This window comes from Octopus sinensis, linkage group LG5 (assembly GCF_006345805.1).
Source record: "Octopus sinensis linkage group LG5, ASM634580v1, whole genome shotgun sequence".
NCBI lineage: Eukaryota > Metazoa > Mollusca > Cephalopoda > Octopoda > Octopodidae > Octopus > Octopus sinensis.
The window spans coordinates 17,984,983-18,009,050 of NC_043001.1; the positions used below are offsets into that span (position 1 = coordinate 17,984,983).

The 24,068-nt window shown below is 39.3% G+C and overlaps 2 non-coding genes across 2 annotated transcripts; one reads left to right on the top strand and one right to left on the bottom strand.

Annotated features, from left to right (window-relative positions):
• Window positions 1-18,688: 18,688 nt before the first annotated feature.
• Trnaa-agc lies at window positions 18,689-18,761 on the top strand. Its single transcript has one exon. It is a non-coding gene; the product is annotated as a tRNA-Ala (tRNA).
• A 308-nt stretch (window positions 18,762-19,069) lies between these two features.
• Trnaa-agc lies at window positions 19,070-19,142 on the bottom strand. Its single transcript has one exon. It is a non-coding gene; the product is annotated as a tRNA-Ala (tRNA).
• Window positions 19,143-24,068: the final 4,926 nt, after the last annotated feature.

Sequence of the window (24,068 nt, forward strand, 5' to 3'; positions counted from 1 at the left end):
TTAAAATTATAGATCCTTCAAGATACAAGTTTCAGCGACCTATTATTTCTCAAAGCCGGCACCTGTTCAACATAAGACAGTTGGCTCTGATTTAAGGGAGATTCGGCTGTTATTTGTATCAATGTGTATAACATAGTCAAGAGGTGGATTGAAGAATGGCATTTTGAGGGTAAAGACCAGATCTGAGAGGCTGCAGAAGCGCTCTAGAGAGAGCGAAAAGGCTAGTTAAAATGGAAGTTATTAAACATCATTGTGTAACTGTAACAGAGGCAGTAAATTCCATGGATGTGTTATCCACATTGCATAAGAACGGTATTGAAGGTTCTTAAATATGAACCAAGACTTTCAAGAAAGAAGGCAATGATTTCAAAAACTAATAAGACCAAAATGTTCAGCTGGACTAAAGAGTCCTGTAAGAAAGAAAACGAATATTAGTCGTCTATAATATAATCTGATAAAAGCAAATTCTGCCAGTTTTTTCGAGTTCTAGGTAGATATATGTGTGGCTCGTCTTTCGGTGCGAAATCGATCAGATATAACAATGAATTTTAATATAAACACAAAGCCACAAATTTATGATAAAAGAAATAGCTGATTAAAGTCTACTTCAGTATTTGATTAGTGCTTATTTTACCAACCCCAGGATGTTTGACCACAGAACGGAAATATACGTAACTAAAAACAGCTAAACATTTTGTTTATTGTTTCACAGGTTTGCCATTAGCAGCTGTTGTATGTATAACATAATATTCATATTAGCAGCAAGAGTAAAGAGATAGCGATGATATTACTACTACCACTATTACTACAGTGCATATGACTGTCACATTCGTTGGTGACGTCACAGTTGAATGTAAAACAATAAATCATTTAGAGTGATTTCTATCCATTGACAGTCAATCTGAAGTGACCGGTTTGAATTTCACAGTGAATGGGTTTTTCGAGTTATGAACACCTCTGCTCCCAAACTGACAAAATGGCTGATCATTCACAATATTCAGACGTATTAAAAAAGGAGTTATACAGAACTACAGGACTGAACAAATGCGGCGATTTTACAGGAGATAATATTGGACATATTGGTTCTCAAGATAACGATCGTGAAAATACAAATAAGAATGAAGCTGATGGTGTGATGGAAACGATTGAAATAAGAGTCGAGAAAAGTCAAAACAAGAAACAATTAAACAATGATGGTGAAAATTGCTCAGCGAAAGATAACAACTCAAAAGACGAGAAAACAGAGATGTGTGAAGTAGCAGACGATAAGGGCGCGAATGAAAACAACAGACGAAAATGTAAGACTTCGAATAGAGAAGAGGGTGTTAAATCGAACAACGGAATCGTAGAACAAGATAAATTTGTACCAAAGAAAGACGGGGATAATTTTGCAACGAACAAAAATTGCATGACCAAAGGTAAAAAAGTATATTCGTCATCAAGAATAAACCTACATCCCACAGAAATTATTCGAAATAGGGTAACTAATTTACCTTACTCATTGCTTTGTGCTCTCAAATATTCTAAGAAGGAAAATAATGGTGATGAAATTTCGTTAAACAGAAGACCTTTTGAAGAGTACCAACATTTCGTAGCACAAGAACAACCTCGCCTCGATGTACCCAAACTATACCCTCCGCGTACATCTTCACGACAACACAAATTGTCATTGGCAGATATGTCATATAACTCACCTGAAAGAAAAACAATCTGTCCATTTAGAAGAACTTCTGAGAGCAAAGTTTCAGCACCTCTGAAACGTCGGATCTTTTCGTATTCACAGAATAATAATAATTCGACAGAACTAAATTCATTTTCACTACCACCCCAATCCAGTTCACATAGAGCTGAGCAAACTGAACATCCTATTTTGAGCTCAAGGCCGAGCACACCGCCACCAAATCCATTTGATACCAGTTTGTCGTCTTTCGGAAACGCAGCAAATATAACATTTGATCCTGAAGAATTTCAGCATCAAGAATCTCCTTTCCAAATAGGAAGTCTACATTCTAATTCGAACTCGGAGACAGTCACAGCACCACTAAATTTATCTGATAGCAGCTGGTGGTCTTCCCCAGCGAATATAACAGTTGATCCTGAAGAATTTGAACATCAGGTGTGTCCTTTTGAATCATGGGACCCTGACACCTCGAGATGGAGCCGTGATTTTGACGATAGTATCGCAGAACTCTGGAGAGATCAACCTAGTCCAGAGCCAACGAGTGATACAAGTGGATCATGTTTTTCAGATTATGTCGCAGGACCTGATCCTTTCTCGGCGGAAGAAATAAACTCCCATATCTTAAACAGAAAGTGGCATAGGGCATTTTATCGTCGAAAGCGCCTAGGTTTGAGAGCTGATCAAACTGAATACGTAAAGCCAAACATTAAACAATGTCTACATCCCATTTTGGAGTCTAGGCCGAGCACACCGCCACCAAACCCATTTGATACCAGTTTGTCGTCTTTCGGAAACGCAACAAATATAACATTTGATCCTGAAGAATTTCAGCATCAAGAATCTCCTTTCCAAATGGGAAATCTACATTCCACTTCGAACTCGGAGACAGGCACACCACCACTAAATTTATCTGATAGCAGTTGGTGGTCTTGCCCAGCGAATATAACAGTTGATCCTGAAGAATTTGAACATCAGGTGTGTCCTTTTGAATCATGGGACCCTGACACCTCGAGATGGAGCCGTGATTTTGACGATAGTATCGCAGAACTCTGGAGAGATCAACCTAGTCCAGAGCCGACGAGTGATTCAAGTGGATCGTGCTTTTCAGATTTTATTGCAGGACCTGATCCTTTCTCAGCGGCAGAAATAAACTGTCATATCTTAAACAGAAAGTGGCACAGAGCATTTTATCGTCGAAAGCGTCTAGGCTTGAGAGCTGAGCAAACTGAATTTGTAAAGCCAAACATTAAACAATGTCTACATCCCATTTTGGGGTCTAGGCCGAGCACAACGCCACCAAGTTCACTTGATAGCAGTTTGTCGTCTTTCATAAACGTAACATGGGAACCTGACACCTCGAGAAGGAGTCGCGATTTTGACGATAGTAACGCAGAACTCTGGAGAGATCAACCTAGTCCAGAGCCGACGAGTGATTCAAGTGGATCATGCTTTTCAGATTTTATCGCAGGACCTGATCCTTTCTCAGCGGTAGAAATAAACTCCCATATCTTAAACAGGAAGTGGCATAGGGCATTTTATCGTCGAAAGCGCCTAGGCTTGAGAGCTGAGCAAACTGAATTTGTAAAGCCAAACATTAAGCAATGTTTACATCCCATTTTGGGGTCTAGGCCGAGCACACCGCCACCAAGTCCATCTGATACCAGTTTTTTGTCTTTCGGAAACGCAACAAATATAACATTTGATCCTGAAGAATTTCAGCATCAAGAATCTCCTTTCCAAATGGGAAGTCTACATTCTAATTCGAACTCGGAGACAGGCACACCACCACTAAATTTATCTGATAGCAGTTGGTGGTCTTCCCCAGCGAATATAACAGTTGATCCTGAAGAATTTCAACATCAGGTAAGTCCTTTCGAAACATGGGACCCTGACACCTCGAGATGGAGCCGTGATTTTGACGATAGTATCGCAGAACTCTGGAGAGATCAACCTAGTCCAGAGCCAACGAGTGATTCATGTGGATCATGTTTTTCATATTTTGTCGCAGGACCTGATCCTTTCTCGGCGGAATAAATAAACTTATATCTTAAACAGGAAGTGGCATAGAGCATTTTATCGTCGAAAGCGTCTAGGCTCGATAGCTGATCAAACTGAATATTTAAAGCCAGACATTAAACAATGTCTATATCTCCATTTTGAGCACTAGGCCAGACACACCGTCATAAAATCTTTGTTGCATTTCGAGCACTGGATGATTCACACCACCACCAAGTTGACATAGATGCCGGTCAGTGCCATCGTCGATACAATATAAGCCAAAGAGTTAAACGAATGAGACCTAAATTGCCCAAAATTCAACAAAGATTTTTCATTAAATTGAAAACGAATTCGAGAAAAAAAAAAGCATATAGCTCTGAAATTATCTCTATATAATAATTGCCGGTCTATTGGTTGATGGGCTGGATTCTCCGGTTAAGCATGACATCATTTGGAGAAAGAGGAGACAGCGGAAGAAAGAGATACAGAGAGAGCAAAAATAAAAGGTTTAAGATGCTTGCCCTTACTAGGCTTAGTGGTGGTGGTGGTCGTCGTCGTCGTCGTGGTGGCGGCGGCAGTAGTAGTAGTAGTGATGGTGGTGGGGGTGGGGGTAGTAGTAGTAGTAGTAGTGGTAGTGGTGGTGGTGGTAGTAGTAGTAGTAGTAGTAGTAGTAGTAGTAGTAGTAGTAGTAGTAGTAGTAGTAGTCCGTCAGTTACGACGACGAGGGTTCCAGTTGATCCGATCAACAGATCAGCCTGCTCGTGAAATTAACGTGTAAGTGGCTGAGCACTCCACAGACACGTGCACCCTTCACGTAGTTCTCGGGGAGATTCAGCGTGACACAGTGAGTGACAAGGCTAGCCCCTTTGAAATAGAGGTACGACAGAAACAGGAAGTAAGAGTGAGAGAAAGTTGTGGTGAAAGAATACAGCAGGGTTCACCACCACCACCGCCTCGTGGCGTTTTCTCTCAATAAACACTCCCAACGCCCGGTCTAGGGATCGAAGCCGTGATCCCACGACCGCGAGTCCGCTACCCTAACAACTGTGCCATTGCGCCTCCATTAGTAGTAGTAGACAGTGAGTAAAAGAACGCTACACACACACACACACAAACACACACACAGTGAAGGAGAAAAAAGAGAAAGCAGGGGCAGGCAGGTTGTAACTGAGAGAGATGTTATGGGAGGAGTTATGCAAATAAGAAATTTGTTTTATTTAAATTTAATTTTAATGTAATAAACAATTTTCTTTTGAAAATTAAAATTCATTTCATCATTTTCTATAAACACCAAGAAATTTCTTAAAAGTGAAATCATAATTATTGCATGCATCGCATATTTCTTGATATTCCGATTGTGGCAAAAGTATACGTTCGATAGAAGGCGGCGAGCTGGCAGAAACGTTAGCGCGCCGGGCGAAATGCTTAGCAGTATTTCGCCTGCCGTTACGTTCTGAGTTCAAATATCGCCGAGGTCGACTTTGCCTTTCATCCTTTCGGGGTCGATAAACTAAGTACCAGTTACGCACTGAGGTCGATCTAATCGACTTAATCCGTCTGTCAGTTCTTGTTTGTCACCTCTGTGTTTATCCCCTTGTGGGTAGTAAAGAAATAGGTATGACGGGTAACTTTTGTTTGAAATATTAATTAGCTCTACACATTAGCTCTCCTATTGAAATTTTACACACTAATTAACAATAATGAAAATGATTTTTTTTCGGAATGGTCATTTTGCCAGTTTAGCCAGTAAAAACACACGCACTATATATTTGGTGTTACTTTGCTTCAGCGTTATTTATTTTTTACATTAATCTTAATCTTTCGGCCAGAGTTCTTTCGTCACACTCCTGTGACCTCATCAGTGGTCCTTTGCTTTCTTCTTTCTTATTTGTGTGTCTCTCCTTTTTTTTTTTTTTTTTTACCACTGCTCCAGGTATGCAACCTGAAAGAATCAATCTGCTAAATTTCGGTTACATCTTCAGTTTGTGCGTCAGAAACCTTAGTAGAATATTTGTTTAAAATTTTGGCACAGATCTAGGAAGTTCAAGGGAGGGGGTAAGTCAATTACACTGACCCCATCGTTCAACAGATACCATAAATCCTCGAGTATAGTCCGCCCTTGAGTATAATACGCAGGAGAATTTTAGGGGGTTGTACCTCTGAAAAACCTAAACCTTGTGTATAATACGCACCTCTTCTCTAACTTGAGTCAAGGAGGGCTATATAACGTCCTTGGTTTGTAAAACTGTATACGGTAACGTCCTTTATTATTATTGTATATATAACATAATGCAAACATGTAGCTTTTTTGTGCATTTTGTTTGCAGAAAATAAAGAAATAACAGTAATAACGTTTAATAAATGTTGCTAACTGCAAGTTATGGATGATTTAAGGTATTTTCGCGCCCAACATCACAAAATGCGTCTGAATAAACATTGCCGAACAGCAAATAGAGACTCGGACATTGCTTAGAAAATAATTTTCGTTTTTAACCTCGTATATTGTACGCACTAGGAATTTTGACCTTTAAATTTTGGGGGGAAAAAATGCGGATTATACTCGAGGATTTACGGTACTTATTTTATCGACTCATAAAAGGCTGAAAGGCAAAGTCGACCCCGGCCGAAGTTGAACTCAGAACGTAAACACTTTACATGAATTTAGCAATTGAAACTCTACGGAAAATACGTGACATTGGCTTCAAATTGGTAGACCAACCACCTTAAACTCCTGACTTGGTCCTCTCCGACTATCACCACTTTCCACAACTGAAGTAACATCTCAAAGGACCGAAATCTCATTCAGATTTGGAAGTGATCGCTGCTACAGAGGTCTGGTTGGAGCTCCAACCTTCGAGTTCTTTTTTACAGAGCTTACAAAAACTAAAGGACCACCGCAATAAGTGTGTAGATCTGAGAGAGGAAAATGTTGAAGAAAATCATAATTAACTGATCCTCCTGTATTTTCTTTTACCCAAATCCAGGAACTTTTTAGAACCTCCTCGTGTATGTACATATATAGATATATTAGGTCGTCAAGTCTGAAATTTGTTGAAAGGTATATGGTAAACTTTGACAGCTGCTCATTTTGCACCATTATTATTTTTTGGCAATCTTTATTTTTTGTTAAGAAAGCTGACACTTCTATTTCTTTATTCTAACTGATTTTGTGCTTTAAAAAGTATTTATAAATCGTTTTTTGCTATTTTTGTTTAGAGATGGATAAGTCGGAAATTCGTACAGTTTTGAAATATGAGTTCTTTCTTGGAAATACAACATCACAGACAGCTCGGAATATTAATGGAGTATTTCATTCTAATATTGTTACACAGCAGACAGTATCAAATTGGTTTGCAAAATTTCGTTCTGGTAATTTTGACCTCACAAATGAGCAATGCGGTCGACCAGAAACAAAGGTGGATAATGACGAACTGAAAGCCTCCGTCGAGTCAGATCCATCTCAAAGTGCCCGTGAATTATCGTTGTTATTTGGTGTTAGCAAGCAAACAATATTGACTCACCTAGTTCAGATTGATAAAGTGAAAAAGTTGGATAAATGGGTTACACATGAACTCGATGAAAATCAGAAACAGCAACGTTTGGAAGCCTGCATTATGCTACTGTCTCGTCACAAAAATGAATCATTTTTTGATCGAATTGTTACATGTAATAAGAAATGGATTCAATACAACAACCGTAAGCGTTCAGTAGAATGGTCGGACAAAGACGAGCCATCAAAACACGGTCCAAAAAGCAAAATTCATCAAAAGACGCTGATGGTGTGTGTTTGGTGGTCTGGCGCTGGTGTGATCCATCATGGTTTCATTAAACTTGGCTCATCAATCACGGCCAAAGTATGCGGCGGCCAACTGGACCAAATGATGCAGAAACTTACAAAAAAAAACCCCAGCTTAAATTAGTCAACAGATTCACTCCAATTTTATTGCAAGACAACGCCAGAACACACATCGCAAAAGTGACATTGACGAAACTACAGGAATTGGAGTTGGAAGTTCTCCATCATCCACCGTACTCAACTGATCTTGCCCCCACTGACTACCACTTCTTCCAGAATTTGGATGATAACTTTTTGACAGGAAAAAATATCTAATTCCGTTGATACTGTAAAACAGGCCTTCCAAGATTTTATTGACTCTCGATTGCCAGGCTTTTACAGTTCCGGGCTGGACAAGCTACCGCTAAAATGGCAAAAGTGTATTGACAAGACGGGTGCATACTTTGATGAATAAAGTTATTCCGTGTATTTATAAAACATTAGCAAGCTATTTTTTCTTTTCTACAAATTTCATACTTGACGACCTAATATATATATATAATATATATATATATATATATATACATACATACATACATACATACATACATACATACATACATACATACATACATACATACAGAATGTGTGTGTGTGTGTGTACTCTTTCACTAAACTAAACCTTCTCTGATATGTGGTATTTGGTAGATGAGGGCGTGTGATGCTGCCTTTATCTGAATTTCTTGCTGCGAGGTAGGTTCATCCGGAACTCTTGGCAGGAGGAGATCCATTTTTGTTTTAAAGACACCTACATCCACTTCTTGGGGGTCTCTCAGGCTTTGTGGGAGGATATTGAAGAGCTGTGGGTCCTTGAAACACAAGCAGTTGCAGTATGTGGTCTTGTATCCTCATAGAAATGTTGGGATTTTTGGCACAATGCCATGGTGCCCCCTTCCGCTGTCTGTGTAACTTACAATGCCAAAGTTAGGTACAAGTTCTTCTAAAAATTTTCCAGATGTATATTACTGCATAGCTCTCCCACATCCGTTCTAGGGAGTGGAGTCTTAACTTTTTCATCTTCTTTGTGTAGGATCACCGGATTGCTTCAAGTTCCGTCGTTAATTTTACACTGTGTGGTGACCATTGTTGAGAGCAGTAATCTAAATGGTTGAGGACAAATATTCTCCAGATGTTTTTCTGTTCATGGTTTCCTCTCCTCTTGTTCTGAAAGTTCTAAGGAATCATCCGGCCAACCATCAGCATCTTATTGCCAACTTAGTAATATGCACCTGGAAAGATGCTCATTACTCATGTTGAGCACTGATTTTGCTTCAGGGATTGCAATTCTTCATGAGCCAGTGTATCCTGTCTGTTTTGCATTCAGCTTTGTGCGTTGGTAGCACAGGGCTTGGAATTTTCCAGTATCAAACTGCTTGTTATTTTCCTCAGCTCACCTGTATATTGCGTCCAACTCCTGTTGCAGATGCGCAACATCGCAAGGGCTCTGCATCCTCTGAGAGACTCTTGCATAGCCAGCAAAGTGATAATCTGGGCAATTGGGAGGCATGAATAGCATTGACACCCAAGACAGTGCCCTGTGGGAAACCACTCGTTATTTGTGTTTCCTTGGAGGTGGCCCCGTTAGCCACCACTACCTGAACTCTTTTAAAAAGTCATGTAGCCATTCTTTAAGTTTTCCAACGATGCCGAGATCATGCAGCTTGCGACGTAGCATACGATAGTCGACTTTATCAAAGGTTTGTGCAAAGTCGAGATATATCACGTTATTTATTGTAAACGAGCAAAACAATGGACGGTGATGAATCATATCTCCTGAATAAAAAGCAATCAGTGTTTTCTTTTCATTAAAAAATAATTAAGTATGCCTTTATTTCAATAAAGGTTATAACGCATATATATATATATATATATATATAATATATATATATATATATTATATATATATATAAACTCTCTTTTATTTGACTGTGGCCATGCTGGAGCACCGCCTTTACTCGAGTAAATCGACCCCAGCATTTATTCTTTGTAAGCCTAGTACTTATTCTATCGGTCTCTTTTACCGAACCGCTAGGTTACGGGGACGTAAACACACCACCATCTGTTGTCAAGCGATGTTGGGGAACAAACACAGACACATACACACACACACACACACACACACACACCACACACACACACATACATACATATATATATATATATATATATATATATATATATTATATATATATATATGTATATGTATATATTCCCTTCTTTCCTGAGCGTCCAATAATACTTTATTTGTTCCACATCCTTGCGTTGTTGTCTTTTTGTTTTCTTGTTTGGATTAACATTATATATATATATATATATATATACACATATATACGACAGGCTATTTTCAGTTTCTGTCTACCAAATCTACTCACAAGGCTTTGATCGGTCTGAGGCTATAGTAGAAGAAACTTGCCCAAGGTGCCACGCAGTGAGAATGAACTCAGAACCATGTGGTATATATATGTACATTCACACACATATGTCCGTGTGATTTGTATGCAATGTACATATATAGAGAGAGAGTGGGCGAGAAATAATTATATATAGATAAACATAGGTGCAGGAGTGGCTGTGTGGTAAGTAGCTTGCTTACCAACCACATGGTTCCAGTTTCATTTCACTGCGTGTCACCTTGGGCAAGTATCTTCCACTATAGCCTCGAGCCGACCAAAGCCTTGTGAGTGGATTTGGTTGATGGAAATTGAAAGAAGCCCATTGTATATATGTATATGTGTGTGTGTGTTGTGTGTCTGTGTTTGTCCCCCAACATCGCTTGATAACCGATGCTAGTGTGTTTATGTCCCCATAACTTAGCGGTTCGGCAAAAGAGACCGATAGAATAAGTACTAGGCTTACAAAGAAGAAGTCCTGGGTCGATTTGCTTGACTAAAGGCAGTGCTCCATCATGGCCGCAATCAAATGACTGAAAAAGTAAAAGAGTATGCATACACACACATTCACTAGCTTTCTTATATAGGGGTGTAATGCTCTTAGCTAAGACTTTTGGGTGGGGGGCAACCAGATCAAACCATCTCAAGTGTAACTGCCCGAAATAGTTGTGATTTCTGGAACTTGATTGAGGAAATAAAGTCACGAATGACCCATTTTTCTTTGCTTGTCCTTCTATTTTTTATTTGTCTTCTCTGCCTTTGTATCATCTATCTGTCCAAATGTTTTAATGTCTTCTATTGTATTTTTGTACCATATATATGTATATATATATATATATATATATATATATATATATATATTATATATATATATATATAATATATATATATATATAATATATATATATATATATATATATATATAATATATATATATATATATATATATATATATATATATATATATATATATATGGCCACCTAACAGGTGATATAAAACCCAAACAATTCACAAGGTTCGCCAGAACTGTCCAGCGGACACCGACCAAAAGTCATCACAGTTACTCAAAGTAAAATCTAAAATGAATTCCTCGCTCTTTCAAGAACATCAATTCTTTATATTGACTGCATATCACCACTTTGAAATATTTTTTATATTGAATGCATATGACCACTATGAACCACTGCATCATACTCTTTAAACATATAGCATGAACTCACTTCACTATATATGAACTTTTGATGTCTGGCTCTATTGTATATTATAAATGATTTTTTTATATTTGATAGCATGAACTATCTTTTTTATATATAACTTTTTTTGATAAGGTTCATCATTTCAAGAAACGAAACATGTTAAATAAATAATGTATATATAAAAATTAAAAATTTGTCTAATATAGCAGCATTTTCGAACTTCATTTTTTACAAATATATATATATTATGCCCCTGGGAGCTCCCCTATGCTGATGACCTTGCTCTAATTGCTGAGTCACTATCAGAACTAGAGGAGAAGTTTCAGATGTTGAAGCAAGGATTAGAATCGAAGGGCCTTAGAGTTAACCTAGCTAAAACCAAAGTCCTGTAAGAAGGTAGACAAACCACAAACCCTTGCTCGATCTGTAGAAAAGGCGTGGTAGAAACTCCATAAGATGTACCCAGTGTAAGCTATGGACACATAAGATGTGCAGCAATATCAAAGGAAGGCTAACTAGGAAGATAGTTTTTGTATGTGGCAGATGCTCTGGAGCAATAAATAACACTGAAAATCTGCAGAAAACAACTTCTGCTACATTCCAGGGAGAAAAACTAGAAGCAGTTGATAGCTTCCGTTACCTAGGTGACCAAGTCAGTAGCGGGGGAGGGCACGCTGAAAGTGTAACTGCTAGAATAAGAATAGCGTGGGCAAAGTTCAGAGAGCTCTTACCTCTGCTGGTGACAAAGGGCCTCGCGCTCAGAGTAAAAGGCAGACTGTATGACGCATGTGTACGAACAGCCATGCTACATGGCAGTGAAACATGGGCCGTGACTGCTGAGGATATGTGTAAGCTTCCAAGAAATGAAGCCAGTATTCTCCAATGGATATGTAATGTCAGTGTACATACTCGACAGAGTGTAAGTACCTTGAGAGAAAAGTTGGACCTAAGAAGCATCAGTTGTGGTGTGCAAGAGAGACGATTGCGCTGGTATGGTCATGTGGCGAGAATGGATGAGGATAGCTGTGTGAAAACGTACCACACCCTAGCGATTGAGGGAACCTGTGGAAGAGGTAGACCCTGGAAGACCTGGGATGAGGTGGTGAAGCACGACCTTTGAACATTAGGCCTCGCCGAGGCAATGACTAGTTATTTAATAATTTATCAGAATTCGCTCATTTCTTCCCCAAATTTCACATTACTACATTACGGAAGTCTACAAATTAAAATCTAATGCTTATAGCTAATACAGCTCATTTACATAATCGTATATGATTAACAGACCGATAATAATTGTTAATTGCTTTTGTCTACAGAATTGTGCTTTCGGGTTGCTGATATACTTAAGAAAAGTATAGACGGCGATCTCATATCTCTTGCATCCCGCGGTGTCTTTGATCTTGCTCTCTATGAAGTAAATCGTTATTTTCACATTTGCTCCCAAACAATATTTCTTTACAGAAAAATATGAATAACAGAAATAAACATTGAATAATTATTCCATTCATTGTTTCATGCTCGACTGAATTACCATTAGACAATTTCTTAAAGAATAATAAGTTGTTTGTATCCAAGTGCTTCAGAAGATTCGAAAAATCTCCATTCTAAGGTTGCATAACATACGGCAAGGTACATAGAGTTTATCAGAACCACAACTGAATGTAGCCAATTAGGGTATATTCCAAATATAACGTTACTGACTTAAACTAACATTTTTAAACAGAGTAGACAACAAATGTTGGTGGGAGTGACTGTGTGGTAAGTATCTTGCTTACGAACCACATGGTTCCGAATTCAGTCCCACTTCGCGGCACCTTGGGCAAGTGTCTTCTACTATAGCTTCGGGCCGACCCAAACTTTGTGAGTGGATTTGGTAGATGGAAACAGAAAGAAGCCCGTTGTATATATGAATATATATGTATATATATGTATGTGTGTATCTTTGTGTGTCTGTGTTTGTCCCCCCAATATCACTTGACAACATCCCAGTAACTTAGAGGTTCGGCAAAAGAGACCGATAGAATAAGTACAAAGAATAAGTCCTGGGGGTCGATTTGCTCGATTAAAGGCAGTGCTCCAGCATGGCCACAATCACATGACTGAAACAAGTAAAAGAATAAAAGAGTAAATATACGCGCGCGCGCGTCTGTTTGTGCGTGTGTGTATAACACTCACAAGGCTTTGGTCTGTCCGAGACTATAGTAGAAGACACTTGCCCAAGGTGCCATGCAGTGGGACTGAACCTGGACCCATGTGGTTGGGAAACAAGCTTCTTACCACACAGCCACTCCAGCGTTTTTTTGTTGTTTTTTTCTTCTACTGGTAACACAAGGTCTGAAATTTGAAGGTAGGGACGGGGCGGGGCTATTTGATTACCCATCGACCTCATTATTTGACTGGTACTTGTTTTATCGGCCCTGAAAGAATGAAAGGCAAACTTGACCTCGGCGGAATTTGAACTCAAATTAAACGTAAAGCCGGAAGAAATGCGACTAAACATTTTGTCCGGGCGTGCTGTCAAAATGTATTCTGCCATCTCACCGTCTTTTGTCCGATGAAGACATTTTGGTTTTCTTTGTTTTTTGTTGTTGCTGTTTGTTTGTTTGTTGAGCGAAGCGGTCTTCGTCGGGAGAAGTCCGAAACGTGGTCCTTTGCTATTCGTAAGACCCACAGAAGAGAAAACAGGTCAACCCCCGACACCGAGAGCATCGACGGATGGATGAATGCGCATCCAGGCTCAGCGGTTGCGTAGGAAGTCGGGGACAAGAAACAGGAAGAAAGAGTGAGAGAAAGTTGGAGCGAAAGAGTACAACAGGGGGTCGCCACCACCCCCGGCCGGAGCCTCGTGGAGCTTTAGGTGTTTTCGCTCAATAAACACACACAATGCCCGGTCTGGGAATCGAAACCACGATCCTCCGACCGCGAGTCCGCTGCCCTAACCACTGGGCCATTGCGCCTCCACTGTTGTTACTGTTCTTTTATGGTTTTTTTTTTTTTGCTTTGTATTATTTTTAAAATTTTATATTTTGTTCTGTTTTATCAAGGATTTGTTCTATCTTAACAGCATTGTACAAAAGATCAGAATAAGATGTAGGCTTCAGAAAGCCATTTTAGTAAAAATATTATATGTATCTGTATATGCGAGCGTGTGTGTATGTGTGTGTGCGTACACAAACATACAGTATACAAATTCCTAAATACATTTATATCGAAACTTTGTTTTACATATATTCCGAATATAATATTTCATTCCTAGACAGGAGACATTACAAACTCTAGTTTGAATTCTTGATATCACCCAATAACAGAATATTAATAATTCTCTTTCTTTTTTTTCTTCTTTTATTAATATTTGAACGATATATTTTTACGATGAAACATCAATTCTTGTTTGAAAGATAACGCAGCATTAAGTTCAAATGAAAAGCAACAACAAAAATTCTTAGTTTTAATAAAGAGATACAAGACCATAATTGGATTTTAAAACCAAAACCTATTGGATCGTGAGCGGAAAATCATGCAACCAAACTAAATACATGACCGACAGCTATAAGTAATAATTCCTAGACAAAAATTGTAAATAACTGTTTTTAAAAATTTGGTCAAATGTTAACGGAATTTAAGGGTTTCTGGCATCTGAATCGATGAAACGTTACAACAGTCAAGGCGCTATGTCTGAATTGCAGTAAATCCTGGAAAATTGATGCCATGGCTATTTTTGAATGCATTATTGCTGTTGTGGAGGCGCGTGGCCCAGGAAGCAATGCAATCCCAGAGTTAGAATCGGTGCGTGATCTGGAAATCCATATGAATAATGGTGCAACATTCCATGTACATATTACCAAGATGGCAGCATTGTGCAGGTGGGTAACTGGATGAATTCTTAAATCATTGAGAGCCAGAAGCAACAATAAGGACTCTTGTTCTCGGTCGTTTGGGTTCCTGCTTCTAAATGTGGTCGCCGCAGAGCGTCAAATTGGTGGCGAAACTTGAGACAATCCAGTGCCGCTACACAAGGAAGAATGACTCGGTGTAACAGATGAGCTACTGGGAGAGGCTACGAGCATTAAAACTCTACTCATTAGAGAGAAAGCAGGAAAGATATGCAGTGATATATATTTGGAAGATCTAGGAGGGTCTAGCTCCCAGCTTTGGAATTAAAAGCGACACCAGTCACCGAACTGGACGGTACTGCATACTCTTTACTCTTTTACTCTTTTACTTGTTTCAGTTATTTGACTGCGGCCATGCTGGAGCACCGCCTTTAATCGAGCAACTCGACTCCGGGACTTATTCTTTTGTAAGCCTAGTACTTATTCTATCGGTCTCTTTTGCCGAACCGCTAAGTAACGGGGACATAAACACACCAGCATCGGTTGTCAAGCAATGCTACGGGGACAAACACAGACACACACGCATATATATATACATATATACGACGGGCTTCTTCCAGTTTCGTCTACCAAATCTACTCACAAGGCTTTGGTCGGCCCGAGGCTATAGTAGAAGACACTTGCCCAAGGTGCCACGCAGTGGGACTGAACCCAAAACCATGTGGTTGGTAAACAAGCTACTTACCACACAGCCACTGCATGATAATAAAGATTTCATCTTCTTCATGTCGGATAAGGACCCAGTACTGCAACAGCTTGGGTTTCAGAGGACCACAATTGTATTAACATCTGGCCAAACAAAGTCAGAGATTTGCGAAGTGCAGTTGTGGAAATCTTCAAAAAGCACCTGCACAAATTTCTACCTGAAATGGCAGGTCAACCCACATCGCGATAGGAGGCACAAAGAAGAGCAGATCCGTCTAACTCGCTTCTTCACCAAAAACAGTGCAGAAAGGACACCAGTTAGGCACTGGGGTCGATATAATCGACTATCCTCCCCCACAAAATTTTCAGGCCTTGTGCCTACAGTAAAAAGGGTTATCCAACAGCAATACATTTCATACTGACAGGGTAACCAAAGGTGGAAGGAGAGTACATTGGCCAGCTAGGTACACTCGCACTTATATTTTTATTAAAACACAAACAAAAAAATTATTACTTTTTATAGTTTTCAGGAAAAAAAGAGAAAACGATTTGCAGAACTTTGCATTTTCTATGAACCTTTCATTGTTGCGTGGACATTTTTTCAACAAACAGACAGATAAATAGTTCGATCGATAGATATGTTTCTTTATTAGCCACACAGGGCTGCACACAGACAGGACAAATTACAAGGTAGAGCTTTCCTTTTGGGGGTAAAAGAAGGGGGTTTGGTTTTCGATCGAAAGGGATCGTAAAAGGAAAGAAAGAGGACAAAAAAAGGGGGGGATAAAATAAAATTTTTAAAAAAGGGGGGGCGGAATTAGATCAATAGGGATCGTTATCACAGAAATGTCAATATGAAGTGTAAAGGGGAGGACAGGTGAGGTTTACCCGTAGAAAGAAAAGCCTAAGGAAAAGACCACGGTAACCTCGTCAATGAAGTCACATGTTATATTTCTTTTTTTTTTGCAAATAAAAAAAAATCGATAGATAGATAGATAGACAGACAGACAGACAGTGCTGTGTGGTAAGTAGCTTGCTTACCAACCACATGGTTCCGGGTTCAGTCTCAATGCGTGGCACCTTGGGCAAGTCTCTTCTACTATAGCCTCGGGCCGACCAAAACCTTGAGAGTGGATTTGGTAGACGGAAACTGAAAGAAGCCCGTCGTATATATGTATATATATGTATATATATGTATGTGTGTGTGTATGTGTTTGTCCTCCCAACATCACTTGACAACCGATGCTGGTGTGTTCACGTCCCCGTAACTTAGCGGTTTGGCAGAATAAGTACTAGGCTTACAAAGAATAAGTCCTGGGGTCGATTTGCTCGACCAAAAGGCGGTGCTCCAGCATGGCCACAGTCACATGACTGAAACAAATAAAAGAGTAAAAGAATAAAAAGAGTATAGATAGATAGATAGATAGATAGATAGATAGATAGATAGACTGATTGACTGATACCTTTTCAATACTGTCTATGTGGATTTTCATCTAAAAAAATTAAATGTTTAAGAAAAATATACAATTTCATCCCACAATTTTCAAAATAACTGTGGTATTTCCACGAGCACTTCATGCCAGGATATCAAAGAACCAAGTGTGGCTCTGCAGTTAAGAAGATCATGCTGCAACTACGTGGTTTCGGGTTCAATCCTATACAGGCACCTTGAGTAAAGGGGTAAGTGTCTCTTACAAGAGCACCGGGCCTACCAATGCATCTTATAGATGGAAACTTTGTAGAAGCCCATTGTGTGTGTGTGTGTGTGTGGTGTGTGTGTGTGTGTGTGTGTGTCTTAGTATTTAGCCTTGCCACTGCTTGACAACCGGTGTTGGTTTGTTTATGTTCTCGTAACCTAGCGGTTCGGCAATAGAAATCAGGAGTGCAAGTATCAGATGGTACTATTTAAGAAAAGTGGTCCCGGTGCGCGCACTCGCGTACTCGCGCATCCGCACTAGCTAGTCGTGACTAGTCGATCCTTACTTTGTGTTTTTGCGTTTTATTTACTTTGTTTTAAAAAATTATCTATTTTGTGTTTTATTTACTTTGCTAGGTAGTCGTTGTAGGATCGACTAGTTACGACTAGCTAGCGCGGATGCACGAGTACGCGACACCGGGACCACTCTTCTTAAATAGTACCGTTTCAGATTTTAAAATATGCCCTGGGAGCGATTTGTTCGAGCAAATGCTTTAACACGGTGCCCCAGCTTGGCCGCAGTTCAATGAGAAAATCAAGTAGAAAAAAAAAGATAAAAGAGATTCACCCATTAGTTTCCAGTATTACTATTAATAATAATCCTTTCTACTATAGGCAAAAAAACCTGACAGTTCTGGTAGACTAAGCGATTATATCGACCCCAGTTAATAACTGGTACTTATTTTATAAAGGCGGTGAGCTGGCAGAAACGTTAGCACGCCGGGCGAAATGCGTAGCCGTATTTCGTCTACCGCTACTTTCTGTGTTCAATTTCCGCCGAGGTCGACTTTGCCTTTCATCCTTTTGGGGTCGTTTAAATAAGTACCAGTTACACATTGGGTTCAATATAATCGACTTAATCCGTCTGTCTGTCCCTTCTATATTTAGCCCCTTGTGGGTAGTAAAGAAATAGGTATTTCGTCCGCCGCTACGTTCTGAGTTCAAATTCCGCCGAGGTCGACTTTGCCTTTCATCCTTTCGGGGTCGATAAATTAAGTACCAGTTTCGCACTGGGGTCGATCTAATCGACTTACTCCCTTTGTCTGTCCTTGTTTGTCCCCTCTATGTTTAGCCCCAGAGGGCAGTAAGGAGATATATATTAATAATAATCCTTTCTACTATAGGCAAAAAGACCTAAAAGTTTCGGTAGACTAAGCGATTACATCGACCTCAGTTAATAACTGGTACTTATTTTATTCACCCGAAAATACTAAGAAGCGAAGTCGACCTCGGCGACATGTCAACATAGAACGTAAAACCAGACAAGAATGCCACTAAACAATCTGTCAGGGACGGTAACAAGTCTGCAAGCTTAAAGGTTATTACTATTATTAATGAATAATGCAAGAGAGTGGGGAATTAGCTCAGATGGTAGAGCGCTCGCTTAGCATGCGAGAGGTACCGGGATCGATGCCCGGATTCTCCAATGGCTAGTTGTTTAAGCTGAATCACTCTTCTTTTTATTACTTTTATATGTATTACTAGTTTGTGTGTACGTATGTGCTTATTCACACATACATATGTTTGTATGTGTGACAGAACTAAGTCTATTCGTATATTAACCGGTGGCCAACACCATTGTTGAAATTTTGTTTCACTATTAACACTACTGAAAAACAAAAACTCGACAACGATGATCAGTTGCAATACGCGTGTATGTGTGTATACGGAGAAATTAGAAAGAAAATGAAATTACTCCTTTAATGTTAAAAGATTGAACTAAAAATTAAAGGTTGGAGAATCCGGGCATCGATCCCGGTACCTCTCGCATGCTAAGCGAGCGCTCTACCATCTGAGCTAATTCCCCAAGTCGACGTTAATGACTCAAAATTACTATATAAACACTTTACTGTTTTTGTTTTTGTTTTTTTTTGCAAATGGATTCATTTTTATTATGATGAAAAGTAAATTAAATCAAAGACTAATTTCAGCTTGCATTTCTTATTTATATCACCTACGAGAAATTAGAACAGCCTCGTGTGTATTTGCTGACTTATATAAAATGCAGAGAGCTTGTGCTGTATCAGCAGCTGTCTACGGAGAAACATAATACAAAGACTGTAAAAGGCGGCCTGCTCTCTCTTGGCGTTCGTGAGCGGTTTGAATTTCACCTCTCCGTCTCTCTCTCACTCATTCACTCCTCACTCACTCCCTCTCTCTCTCTCGCTCTCTCTGCCTTCCTCTTTGCCTTTTCTTTTCTTTCTTTTTTTCCCCTGTCTTCTCTTTACTTCACTTATAGTCTCTTCTCATTCTCTCTACCACACCATCTCTCACTCTTTCGCACCTCCCACCTCCCATTTACTCCCACTCTCTCATTTTGCTTTATCTACTCTTTCCTTCTCATCCTTCTCATTTTTTTTACTCTCTATATCTCTCTCGCACACCTTCCCTACCCTCTCTCTCTCTCTCTCTTTCTCTCCTTTTTTCTCCTTTTTACTCCCCTCCTTCGCATTTATCAACTCTTTTACCTCCCACTTTATCTTTCTATTTACCTATTTGTCTACCAATCTATCTATCTATCTATCTATCTACCTATCTATCTATCTGTCTGTCTACATACCTATCTATCTATCTATCTATCTATCTATCTGTCTGTCTACATACCTATCTATCTATCTATCTATATATCTATCAATCTATCTATCTATCTATCTATCTATCTATCTACCTATCTCTCAAGCAACTATGCCATCCCGGGTCGACCTTGAGTGACTTCAACACAACCAGAGCATTCTATAGAGGATTAGAGGAGGGGAGGTACGACGATGAGCTCGGGGCGAACCTGGACGTCGACGAGGAATACCTGACCCGCCTGTTCAGGACGACTTTCAGGCCAGGGTCCATGGACAACTTCCAGGCCAGGGCCCATGGACAACTTCCAGAGATCCCTGGCCTGGCAGTGCTACCGAGAAGCGCTACCCGTTCGGGATAAGCTCTACAGACACGGCTCGAGAAACACGGGGCCGACCTGCCCGAGATGCGGTCAGAGCGACGAAACCGTTCTGCACGCACTCGTGCAGTGTCCAACAATTTCCGACCTGTTGGCTTATGTCGAACAACTGCTGTCACGTGTGGGACGAGTCGGTTTATCAGCTGAGTCTATCGTCAATATTGTCACGCCTCCTTCCTTCAAACGGGAAGGAAGAGCTATTTTCATCATCCTTGTGGCTATGGCGAAAGAATGTATCTGGTGGACGCGTCTGAAAGGATTAGAGACAAACAATTACCTCTCTGGTCAATCTCTCATCAACTTCTTCAAGTATCACTTGAAAAGGAAAGTGAGAGTAGAGAGGCAAGTTTTGTCTAGCGAATGTTTAAAAAAAAGATGGGTGAATGTAGCAAGGATGGCACGTATGAATGACGAAGCCACCTTGAGCATAATCCTATGAACCCGGAAAAATTTAAAACAGAGGGTTACCTACTTGCAAACAAATGTGGTAACATGTAACATTATTGACCGAGGTTACCGTGGTCTTTTCTGTAGGCTTTTCTTTCCATGGATAAACCTTATCTGCTTTCCTTTTTACACTTTACATCATGACATTTCTGTGATACACGATCCCTGTTGATCGTTTTTTTTTTCCTTTTTCTTTTTTTCTTTCCCTTTTACGATCCCTTTTGATCGAAAACCTACCCCACTTTTTTTTTCTCCCCAAAAAGAAATGCTCTACTTTGTAATCTATCCCGTCTGTGTGCAGCCCTGTGTGGCTAATAAAGAAACATATCTGTCTGTCTGTGTATCAGTCTTTTTCTGTCTACATATATATATATATATATATATATATAATATATATATATATATATATACTACTAATATAGGATGAAGTTTTTTTACAGAAAAACGATTCAACAAAAAAGTGGCAGCATGCTAAAATACCTTTAAGGATTAAAATTATAAGCAACTTATAAACAAGGGCAAAAGAAAATTATTTCTATGCCAATATGCTGATAACAGACTTTTAAATCGTCAATTTCCACATATTATTATACCCACTACAAAAATACGTTGTGCTGAAATCGAGGAAAGTTAGCCAACAGAATTTTTTAAAAAGTTCGTTATTTCTATATTGAATCAATTTCGGAATTAATCTCCTAATAGATTTTTTTCCTCTTCAGTAGAAAATACGTATAGATATAAATGAAATACTTACATGCGCCCATGCAAAAAAAAAAAACGAAGCAAAAATCATGAGTACTTTGCTACTTCCCTTATGGCAGGCACACATACACCAACGCAGACTTGAAATTTTGTTTAATTTTTCTTTTCAGCGTAGAATGTTCACCATCCCACTTCCATTGCACACACACACGCACACGCACGCGCACAAAAAATTCACATACCTCCCTTTACATAGACACGCATATACTCCCTCTACCAGTTTGCCATCGTCCTTTCCTTCCTTATTCATCGATCATCCCTTCCTTTCTCATTTATATGTTGTGACGGAGAAATACAGAAGAATATCATTATATAAAGATTATCTTTCTTGCAGCTCCTTCTCCTTGCGCGCATGCGCAGCATCTTTGGTTAATATGGAAACAGAACTTTCCGCCACGGTGATACTCTTTTACTTGTTTCAGTCATTTGACTGCGGCCATGCTGGGGCACCGCGTTTAGTCGAGCAAATCGACTCCAGGACTTATTCTTTGGAAGCCTAGTACTTATTCTATCGCTCTATTTTGCCGAACCGCTAAGTTACGGGGACGTAAACACACCACCATCAGTTGTCAAGCGACGTTGTGGGGGGGGGGGGACAAAGACACACAAAAATATACACACACACATATATATATATACATATATACGATGGGCTTCTTTCAGTTTCCGTCTACGAAATCCACTCATAAGGCTTTTGGTCTGCCCGAGGCTATAATAGAAGACACTTGCCACGCAGTGGGAATGAACCTGGAACCATGTGGTTGGTAAGCAAGCTACTTACTACACACCCACTCCTAAAATACTCGCTTCTGATTGGCTAAAATACCCAAATTTTGCAAATTTTAACGGCCAATAACTCTTAATAATGGATCTATAGGAAAAATTAATTTCGTTCTCATAATTAGTATACAAAACTTAATTCATATATCAAATTGGAATAAAATTGTAAACATAGGCGCAGGAGTGGCTGCGTGGTAAGTAGCTTGCTTAACAACCACATGGTTCTGGGTTCAGTCCCACTGCGTGGCACCTTGGGCAAGTGTATTCTACTATAGCCTCGAGCCGACCAAAGCCTTGTGAGTGGATTTGGTAGACGGAAACTGAAAGAAGCCCGTCGTATATATGTATAAGTGTGTGTATATGTTTGTGTGTCTGTGTTTGGTCCTCCAACATCGGTTGACAACCGATGCTGGTGTGTTTACGTCCCCGTTACTTAGCGGTTCAGCAAAAGAGACCGATAGAATAAGTACTAGGCTTACAAAGAATAAGTCCTGGGATCGATTTGCTCGACTAAAAAAAAGGCGGTGCTCCAGCATGGTCGCAGTCAAATGACTGAAACAAGTAAAAGAGTAAAAGAGAGAGTAAAGAGAGTGACGAAAACCACAAAGATCCCTTAGAGGTACTATTTCTTGTTTCTTTACTACCCACAAGGGGCTAAACACAGAGGGGACAAACAAGAACAGACAAACGGATTAAGTCGATCATATCAACCCCAGTGCGTAACTGGTACTTATTTAATCGACCCCGAAAGGATGAAAGGCAAAGTCGACCACGGCGGAATTTGAACTCAGAACGTAACGGCAGACGAAATACCTATTTCTTTACTACCCACAAGGGGCTAAACATAGAGGGGACAAAAAAGGACAGACAAACGGATTAAGTCGATTATATCGACCACAGTGCGTAACTGGTGACTTAATTTATCGACCCCGAAAGGATGAAAAGCAAAGTCGACCAAAGTCAAGGAAACATTGAATGTAACATAATATATAGATTTCTTTATAGCAAAAGTACCCTGGTAAATCAATAAACGATATACATATCAATAATGAATATATAAATTGTTACTTAGACCATAAGAGAAGTTAATAATCGTATTTTTATTCCGATATCTATTTTGAAATATCTGTGAAAATATGAGTTATTACTCTGCTTTTACTGTCCTGTGTGGATAATGAACGAAAATTAAGAAAAACTACTTCGTTGAAGTATATGAAGACATAACAACTATATTGAATAGAGATAAATAATACAACTATATTTATTGCATTGCATTTAATGTTCTGGATAAAATACTTATTGGGAAATTGTAGAAGTAGAAAAATAAATTACTAATATATGAAAAATATACACACGATTTCTTTGAAAGATTTGTATAACTGTGTATAAGAGGGGCCCATTTTAAAAAATAAAACACAACGCTTTGTTATTGGAAGTTAACGCCATCTTGTTGATTATAAGGCCTTAAGAAGAGTTAACTACTTAATGATTTTGTTTAAGCGTTGGATATTTTTTTCTTGAAGGATTTTCCTGGATTCATTTGTAGAATGTATTATAGAATTTAATTAATGTTATTTGTAACACCACCACCACCATCACCACGACTTGGTTCCAGGTTCAGTGTCTTCTGTCATAGCTTCGGGCTGATCAAACCCTCGGAAACTCAAAGAAACTCCTTCTATGTATGTATGTATGTATGTATGTATGTATGTATGTATGTATGTATGTATGTATGTATGTATGCATGTATGTATGTATGTATGTATGTATGTATGTATGTAAGTATGTCTCTCT